The sequence below is a fragment of the Hippocampus comes genome, unplaced genomic scaffold, assembly GCF_001891065.2.
Source record: "Hippocampus comes isolate QL1 unplaced genomic scaffold, H_comes_QL1_v1.1 scaffold246, whole genome shotgun sequence".
NCBI lineage: Eukaryota > Metazoa > Chordata > Actinopteri > Syngnathiformes > Syngnathidae > Hippocampus > Hippocampus comes.
Genome location: NW_017806220.1, coordinates 1,363,250 through 1,373,167, shown reverse-complemented (window position 1 = coordinate 1,373,167; position 9,918 = coordinate 1,363,250). Strand labels below are relative to the sequence as shown.

The 9,918-nt window shown below is 45.7% G+C and overlaps 1 long non-coding RNA gene across 1 annotated transcript; it reads left to right on the top strand.

Annotated features, from left to right (window-relative positions):
* Positions 1-1,813: 1,813 nt before the first annotated feature.
* LOC109506927 (uncharacterized) lies at positions 1,814-8,627 on the top strand. Its single transcript, XR_002166377.1, has 3 exons — positions 1,814-1,824; positions 4,979-4,984; positions 8,498-8,627. It is a non-coding gene; the product is annotated as an uncharacterized LOC109506927 (long non-coding RNA).
* The last annotated feature ends 1,291 nt before the right edge of the window (positions 8,628-9,918 follow it).

The following is a 9,918-nucleotide window of genomic DNA, read 5'->3' as shown; positions in this document are numbered from 1 at the left end:
GGGCGGGCGCACTCTCGGGCCGTCTGCCAGGGTGGATGACTATGCCAAGCGAGAGGACTGACAATTGGGAAAAGAGGCGGCGTGGGAGTAAAATGGAACAAAAAAGGGAATGAAAACGGTGAAGCTGAGAAAAACTTCCGAATTAACCCCATCGGGGACAGCGGTTACTACAGTGGACATCTTATCGTGTTATCAGATTTCAGGTTATCATTATTGGTGCGTGATTGTTGTATTATTTTGTCATTTTATGTTAACTGTTCTTTTGATGGCGGCACAGGCACCCGCAGCGGCTCCTCTCTCTTGTGGTTGAGAGGAAAGACATTTCATCTGTGCTGTATGTTGCACATGTCGCACATTTGACAATAAAGTTGACTTGAACCTTGAACCTTGAAAGAGTTTTAACCCGTCAATCCGATGTTGGCGTTTTGGACAATCCAAAGTTTTGTGTGAATTTCCGAAGCCTATTAAAAATCTAGGAGCCGCTGTATTTATTCATTTGGCTTCTGAAAATGTCTAAAAATGGCCGCCTCCACGCGCCCTCACGCTAGCTCGCTTTCTGTCGTCTCGCGGCTTTAAAAATACAGTCCATCTCGCGTATTTGCTTTCATCGCTTGTGACACCCTCCTTGTCGCTCGCTCGCGCCGGTTAGCCGCACCGTGTCGTCCTCGGCTCGACTAAGCTGTCTGCGTCTCCCCCTCTCCTCCCCCCTCAGCCGCCTTGCCGGCTGTCTGTCTCCCGCTCGTCCGACCTGTCTTATCCTGTATGGATCATTGCCTTCGCGTTTCTCTCTTTGCCTTTCTCAGCCTGTCCTCGACGATTTGCCGCGACCTGGCCGTGTGGTTTTTGTGTCTGTCACGAGCTGTCTCGTCTCACCCCTCCGACCCTGATTTTTTTGTGTGTAACTTTTGTCATTCTTTCTCGATGTGTTTCTGCTCGGATAAAAGGACGCTGATTACTTTGAGCCATTCGGGGGGTAACTTGTGAAAAAGTTTTCAAAAAGTTCGGCCAATGGTTAAATCGCCTTAGGTGGGCTGTAACACTTGAAACAAAACAAAACAAAAAAAAAAAAACATAAAAATCAACTGATCACCACCAAATTGAACACGGATACATGTAAATTCTTTCTTGAATGAGGTCATGTAAACTAATAATGTTCCTGGTAGTTTACCTGGATAGGAAATATGGACTACTACGGGGGGGGGGGGGTGATAGCGATACTGATGTCTCAGCTAAAAAATAAAAGACAAACAATTTTGAAAAAGAAAAAAAAAGATGAGGATAAGCCTGACCGATACGTTTTTGTTTTTTTTTACCGCCAATTTTAGGCTGATGCTTATTTTTGGCAAAAAAAACTCAATAAAATACAGACTTCTGATTAAACAATTGAGTCATTTAAATAACATACCATGCACACTTCCACCGGTCACCCCGACACCCCAAATTTGGATTGCATATGCTAGTTATTTGTACACTTGGTCATGAAAGTATACGGGTGAAGCTTGGCATGAAAATGTGATAACTGACCATCAAATTCTCACAACCCAGCTCCACAAAAAACTTCTGTATTCAGAAGTTCTCGTCCAAAGGACAGCCATACATCTGCCACTGCGCCACCAAGTCGCAGCAGGAAACGGCCAAAAATGACCAACCTTATACATCAAACCTCCACATTTCATCATTATATCGCAACTTCCATATTCCTGCTGGGCCTCTCGGAAAGCTGAGTGATGCCCACACACATTTCAGCTGATCGATCAATTTTACCGTCGAACATCCAAGCGCAATCACTTCGGTGTGATGATCATATCTCCCCCAGTTGTGTTTGTTTTCATCTGGCCAGCCGGCAAGCACGCTCTGCCGCCGCCGCCGCCGCCGCCTTGCTCCTGTACTCAGAAGTCATTTTCCTGGGCCGTAAAACATTGAGCTGTTAAATTTCTTTATGCGTCTCGCTCCGGCCTGCGGCCCTCGAGGTTTCCTGGTGCTTTTTAAATTGAATGATTGCCTGCAGCTCTTGGCTAGTTTAACCTCTGCAGTGGCAGCGACTGTATTTTTAGAAGTTTTGCACACCCCTCCCTCGCACCCCAAGTACGCAAGTGTGTGCCTAAGGAAGTGTGTGTGCAAGCAAAAGACAGGTAAGTGTTGGGGCAGGGAGGGGGTGTGGGGGGGGGGGGTTGGTATTGCCTAGAGCTGTGCATGAGTGCAAGACAGCACGAGTGCGTGTGCACGCAAGCATGTGCATGTGACATGACTAGCGGTTTCCTTATTTATGAGCCTCACCTTCATCCAGGCTACGAATTTGTCTGAGGAGCAGAGGAAAAAAAAGACCCCCCCCCCCCCGAAAAAAAGGCAATCGGACGATTCAGAGGTGAGCGCTGTTCTGCCGCCCGTTAGCTTTTATGGCCTACTAAAGAAGAAGCGAGTGAGAGTGAACATTCTTCCTCTCTTGATTGACTTCTCTCCCTGCACAATTCCTCGGCTCTGACACGAGCGCCACTTTCTTGACTGGCGATAACGGACATCTCGCTACCTTGGATGTACGTTACAACTACAGGGCCTGCCAGCCGGAATGCGGCAAAACAAGGGCGACAAATGACTTGCCATCAGCGCAGTTGTTCTCAGAGAATTAACATTGCGAGACCGTTGTTGCATTATGGCCTGCTCCCCCCGAGTAAAAGTGTCTACCGTTGGTCAATTCATTTTCTCAACTGCTTCCCCACATGAGGATCACGGGTGTGCTGGAACTTAACCCAGCTCACACAGCCTGGACCAGAGCCATAGAATCCAAGTGTCAACGCTCTGAACTCGTTGCACTGCTCTGAGCTGGTTGCATCCACATCAGCCACCAAAATTCATCTTGCACATTTGTGCTGCCGTCCACTTCAACAAGTAAAAAAAAAAAATCCGCATCATATTTTTGATTTTGTGTTTAACTTTTTTTTCTTTTTTTTGCTCATAGGAGCTAAAAAAAATGCTGGTTTTTGAAAAGGGGTGTGCTCGCCAACCTAAGCCCCGCCCCCTTCCTATAGTATTTCTTTTAGGGTTTGCTCAGTGGCCATGATAAAAATCTCATACTGACATCTTAATGAGGAAACTATTCGTTCCATAGTGTACTTTTTTTGTCAAATGTGTTGCGGCGACTCCATGTCAAGCCGGGTGACAATATGGCGCCCGAGCCTGTGACCGTCCAGGGGCCTGTGACTGTCCAGGGTTTTTCCATAGCACACTCCCATTGACAATCCGGAGCCATCAGTGTTTTGGCGTGATGCTACGCTGGCATGTAATAAGGAGAATGGCACCGGTGTAGCCGCGTCCCGTATTTCGCCGGTGCGTAATATTAGTGGACCAGCCGGGACGCCGCTCAGGCCGGGTTAGGGCTGTTGTTTGTTTTCTCGGTCACACATGCAGAACGCTCCTCCAATGTTTACTTGTGTGTTTCCGCTTTGGGGGGGTCTGTGTGTGTGCGCGCATGATATGAGTTCAACATTACTTGGGTACGCAATATATGAAAGTGCAAAGGGAAAAGAACCCAGGCCAGGCTTGTGATTCAATACGCACCCCCTGTGGAGCCAGGCTTACGGGAGTGTATGTGCTGATGAAAAAGTAATGTAGTGTGTCTGCAAGGTACTGCTGGTTTTTCCCTCGTGCTTCCTGAACTCCAACAACTCATCTTCCAACAACTGGGCTGGCTTCCTTTTTTTCTGTCTCTCTCTTCCTTTTTTTTTTCAAATCAAAGCTAAAAAGAGATCTCAAAAATGCAGTTCTTTCGATTTGCACGTCGTTCTGTGCGCCAAAGTAAGTGTCAAGTTTTGTTCCCCCCCCCAAGTATAAATAAACCTATGATCATGAATATGGATCTCATGCAAAAAGTCCCAAATGTTTTGGTTTTGGAAATTGTTTTAGGCAAACACGTTTGAATAAGCGTCCCTGGGTTCCCAACATTATTTGCATCTTTTGGTTTTGAACAAACTAACAAAAGACGGAATATTACACACAAAGCCGGGATGGGACGGTGGCAAGTTGAATCCGTCCCTGGGCTTGGAGCGCTGACTTGGCAAAGTTTCTTGGAGCTGCAACCTCATTAGAAAAAGTTTATCCGAGGACTCCGCTATTTATCTCCCACTTCCGAGAAACACGTTTTTGCACTGTACTTATCGCGGCACACATTTTGTAATAGTCACATGACATTTGGTTAGCATCTCTGTCACGACGAGACCAACAAAAACATGTAATAAAATGGTGCATGAAAGCCTGTCCGAGAAGCCCTCGCCATTGTGTTTAAAATGACCATTTTTGGTGCATTTAAGGATCATTTTCAGCATACAATAGCGAGAGGGGTGAGCTTATATGAAACAATAATAATCATAATACAGTGGTACCTCCACTTACGAAATTAATTGTTTCTGGAAGAATTTCCTTAACTGGAAAACGTAAGTTGAGGCACGTTTTCCATGTAAATGCCCTAATCCGTTTCAAGCCCCTCCAAAATTCAGACATAAATGTTTTCTAAAGCATAAAAATGCATCAAAATATGTAACAAATACATGTTACCATTAGGTTGTGAGTTTTGTATAATGTAAAAATGAGGAACAAAGTAGAGAATAAAAATGATGGTCATTTTTCCCCAGTGTGGGACAAATAAAGGTTATCTTATCTTATCTTAACTGCGTTCTCATCATTTTTTGCGCTCTTTATGTACTCTCTCAGAAGTGTTTTTTGCCTGGCGTTTTGTAAAGAACTGATCCCAGGACGTTTGTTTTTGTCGGCTTTTAGCAATCCTTCGAAAATGTCCAAGGCAAACATCAGCATAGTGAGCGATCGCCCGACTGGTGAACACTTTTTCTGGGTGATTCACATTTAGGTAAAACTATCTAAACATCTCATGGCCTGAGGGGCGATTGACGAGGACGCTGCATAGACATCTATCTATCTACACACATAACGCATACGGTGAGGTTCCTCTTAGCCAATGGGGTGCCAGGATGATGTTCGGTAATAGCCAATGGCAGAGCAGCTATAAGTATGCTGCGTTCAGGAAACTTGTAGCTGCGACGAGCAGCCCAGACTGTATTTTTACCTTTCGTATCTTGAAATTTCTTTTGTAACAAGAGGCAATATTTCATTTCGTAACTTGAAAATTTCGTATAAAGAGACGTCGTAAGTAGAGGTATCACTGTAATACGTTTTCTTGGTGTCATGTTGGCAGAACGTGGCGGAAAAGTTTGCTAACATGGCCTAAAACAGTCCAACTCAATAACTCAGTTGCTTTTCCCTTGCACACTTCTCTTAGTTCCTCCGATTAAATCTTAATGTTCCCGCATCGTTTATGATCCCGTTTAACTTCCAAATATGATTCGCATCATTTCATCTGCCCTGCTCGGTAAACATGATGGTTGCCGAACGTTCCCAAAGTATTTTTGCCAATTTCCTTCGGCACACAACAGCGTACGTAGCACTGCCCTGAATTCATATGGCGCTCCCACGGCCTCCTTCCCGCCGCTCGGGAGCCGGAGCCCATTTAGCGGCTCTTGTTTGGCGTTTGTGGTGCCAACACATACAAAACAGCGCATTAGCATAAAACCGGGCAAACGCGGGCCAAAAGAGCCGTAATTGCTATTGACAGAATTAACAAACACATTAGCACGGCGCATTAATTAGAAAGTCAAATGTAAAAAGTGTCATGAATGGCGGACAGCTGTCATCCATCATCCCGCTCATTGGAGTTTCACGGCCATTCATTTTCCGACGCCTAATTTGCTCCGTTCGGCTGGCGGTTGCCGGGAATGACACCACGAAGCGGTCCGCGCCACAAGCGTACCTGAAAAACGTGGCCCGGTCGCGGGCGTTTAGCTCGCAGAGAGGTGATTGATCGATTATTTAGCCTCGCCATTCGAGGAGTGTTGTATTAACGCCGGCTAAAAACTAAAAGCAAATGTCAAATCAATGCGGATGGCGCCAAGGAACCGATTCCGCCATTTATCACGCGCAAAGAGTTTGAGGATATGACTTTTCATTCTGGCTTTTTGCTTCTTGTTGTTTCAGGCGCTGGTGGGCGTGGACATGGAAAAACACTTTCCCCTCCCTTTGCAGGTAGGTCAACTCCTTTTTGCATCTTCTCGTCCACCATCAATAATCGTGGTGGCTCGGTGGAATGTGAGCCACTTGAACGTTTTCTCATCGTCATGGTCATACCGTGCCCTCGCTATGTCTCCAGTAAACCAGCACATTGTAAGAGCCATTTTTTTGGCTTCTACCTTTCCTAAAAATGCTTTAAAAAAAAAAAAAATCGGTTTTAGTGTTAGTTTTAGTTTTATTTAATATGGAGTGTTTGTCGAGTACAAAATTAAAAAGTTCAGTAAATATTGTGTCGTAAAGTAATGTAAACTTCACTTCTCAAATGACTGTTTAGCCTTCCTTCCTTCTTCAGCAATACCGAAATAAATACGCTTAAAATGAACCCTGAAAGGGGTTCGATTCCGGGCCCCGGCATTCCTGTGTGGAGTTTGGACGTTCACCCTGTGCCTGCGTGGGTTTTCTCCGGGTACTCCTGTATCCTCCCACATTCCAAAAACATGCCCGGGAGGTTAAGTGATCACTCAAAATTGTCCTTAGGTGCATTTATGAATGTGAATGGTTGTTTGTCTATGAGTGCCCTGCGATTGACTGGCCACCAGTTCAGGGTGTCCCCCGCCTACTGCCCGAAGACAGCTGGGATAGGTGATCCTCCTGTGGCTAAAGCCGTTCAGATGGCGGATGGAAGGATGAACGCTGAAAGCTCATGAGTGATCAGAATTGACAAAGACAAAAGCAAAGGACATTCTTGCTTCATTAAAGTTAGTTTTGTAAACATAACGTGGATTCAGATCGTTTTTTTTTCTAAAAAACTTATATTAAATTTATTTAGTTGAAAATGTTTTTTTTTTTCTCTTTCAGTTTTAGCTATTTTGTTAGCTTCCATTCACTGCAATGCTAACCGTGGCCTGAACACAGTTTTTTTTTTTTTTTTTGGGACACCTACAAGCTCCACCTCTTAAACAACAAGAATTGAATCTGAATTTGAAGCCAAGCGCATCGAGCACAATCTTCGGTGGTCTGTTCTATTGATGGGCCAGTTTGGCCCCCCTCCCACTTTTGAGGCCTGTTTGCTCATCACTTATGCAACCAATAAAGAAACAAGACTCACTGATTCAAAAGGGAATGGAGGGATGAGCAGGTAAGTTGTCTTTTTATTATTCTGCTCAATTCTCCAAGTTCAATGATAGGATTATTGATATACATATTATACTGTTGGCAAAACTTTGTGTTGTTTGTGTATGCGCATTCTAATGGAGGTAAGTGGCTGATGCGCAAAAAAAAAAAAAAAAAAGATTAGCATTCTGAGTTGAATGGCCAGGATGTAAAAGCAGTGTCACGGTGTTCCCGTATTGTCTCATGTGTCTCCGCATCGGATGTGATTGATTGGCGCGCTTGTAAAATTCCTATTGCTCGCTGTATTTCTCTTTTTAAGACTCCCCAGACAGGGGAGAAAGGCGAATTCTCCCCGCTCACCCTCCCCATCCCCCCCTCGCTTTACATGTCCGATCGTTCATCTCTCCGCCGCCGAATTCATTTCAATTAGCGCCCCCGTAAGCCGCTGCTCTCCCTCCGCATATCGATCGGCGGGCCGCTGCTATCTCCCGCGCGCACGAACAAGATCACGAGGGTGTATGTGTGTGTGTGTGTGTGTGTGTGTGTGTGTGTGTGTGTGTGTGTGTGTGTGTGTGTGTGTCTTTGTGTGTGTATGTTGAAACATAGCGGGCACCTTCGCCACTCCGATCAACAATAAATATGAGCAGCAGCAAACAATTACCCCCTTAACGAGGGATTAATTGTGTCAAGATGGAGTGAGGGCAGCGCAGAGGTCGCTTGACGCCGTCCATTCCTAATGTGTTTATTTTCATTAGTTAGGCAGATCAGCCTAAGTAGCCTTTTGCCGGCCGTGTTGTCGTCCGTTCGCCGTTGCTTGCTCGATTTGGCATGTGGGCAAGGAGAGGCACAGTCACGACTGCACTCAGTCAAATACCAAATGAAACTCACAAGAAGCTGTTGTAGACCGCAGCTCACGTGCAGGCACTCGCATGCTCCTGATGTCACTTATAAGGCCACGCCCCTTAAAGGCACACATCCAACACATGAATGCTACAGCTCATAACAGTAATTAATAGACAGATATGACCTTCTGGATCAGCAGATATTTTGCATTTCATGCAAAATTGGTGATTGGAACTAGTCCATCTGCTGATCTATTTTTTTTTTTTTTTAACTCACTCATTGGTTTTCGGCTCCAAAATCCTGATCGTGAAAAGCAGTGGTGCCCAAGTCCCATACTCGAGAGCCTCTCTCCAGCCTGTTTTAAATGTTTCCCTCCCTTCAATACAACTGCTTCAAATCCGGATCATGATCAGGCTTCTGCAGAGCTTGCTGATAAGCTGATCAATTGAACCCGGGTCTATTGGAAGAGGGAGACATCTAAAAGAGGCTGGATCGGGGTTCTCAAGGACCAGACTTGTGCATCCCTGTTGAATAGCCTCGTAAATACACTTCATACATTTTTTTAAGCGCTTCTCTTTTCTTCTTTTGCAATGTTCTCCTTCAATGATTTTACATGCGACCCTCTGAGGAAACATTCCGACACCCCGGGATCATATGGTAAATATAGCACAAACTGTGAGCAGGGGTTTGCTGTATTGATACACAGGCCAGAGCAGCTCAGAGTAATATTATGAGGTTATGCTCAGATCAATGTTCTAAATGCCTTTAACGCTGCCACTTCAACTCATTTGTCACTTATCGATGGCGGCGGCGGTGAGGCGAGTCCTCAGCGCCACCGCCGCCATCGCCTTGATACATTTGTCGCTTCTCTAACACGCCTTGTCAAGCCTCCTAAGTGTGTCGTCAAGCCTGAGTCATAACTTGAGGCCAAGCTCTGTCATGTTAGCCGCCGACAAGCGATTAGGCGTTTTGTGTGCGCCCACGCGGCAGCCAAATGAAAACTGCCGACCATTTGTTTTCGGGCTCGCTACAAGAGCGAGTCGGAGCGCTCGCCCACCGTCCGCCGTCCCCCCTGGCTGATGGAGGCATGCGGCCGGCGTGTTTACATTAGAATTGTGCACACGTGAGGGCGGCGAGAGAAGCGGGATCCAAATTGAATCGCTTTCTCGTCTTGCCGGGGCCGACATTGCTTGAGACGCCGTCATTGACAGCTCGCTGCAAGGAGCTAGGATGGATGCCGGCCCCTCAGGCCTGCTCCGTGTTGCATGCTGGGTAGTCGTTTGATGGAACATGGCCATGCGCTTTCATTCCGTTGCTGTAAACGAAGTCGACAGTCATGGAAAGCCACACAGACTGAATGTAACAAGCGATATGAAACAATATCAGCACTCTCTCTTATGTTGGTGGACACCGCGAGTTATCTTGATTTGAAGCTACAGCAATGCTCGCAAAAACTCGTCTCTCATCATCATCATCTTTCCTCACTCAAATGAATGAGAATGACAATCTGTTCGAGCCCCCTCCCAACTAAAATGTTATTTTTGACGGACAGTAGCACTGTGTAACACCAAAAAATAAATTTCACCTAAGACATAATGAAATAAAAAAAATATTTGACAAATTGTACATCATGATTTCATGTTTCAATTCATTGCGCCACTCTTTCTGGTGGGCACATTTTGGTCACCTGGGGGCAGTGTAATCCAGTCATGCAGATCCAAACGAGTCACCACGACTCTCTGGGATTCAGTCAGCTGCAGTATTATTAGTGGCATGTTGCAGAGGATAAAGAATATGCGCAGGGGTGCACCTAAAAATGTCGGTGTGGTTCTCAAATTAGCACCAGCGGTGTTTGTTTGGTGCCCATTTTTGCCCAACCCGCCATCCTCA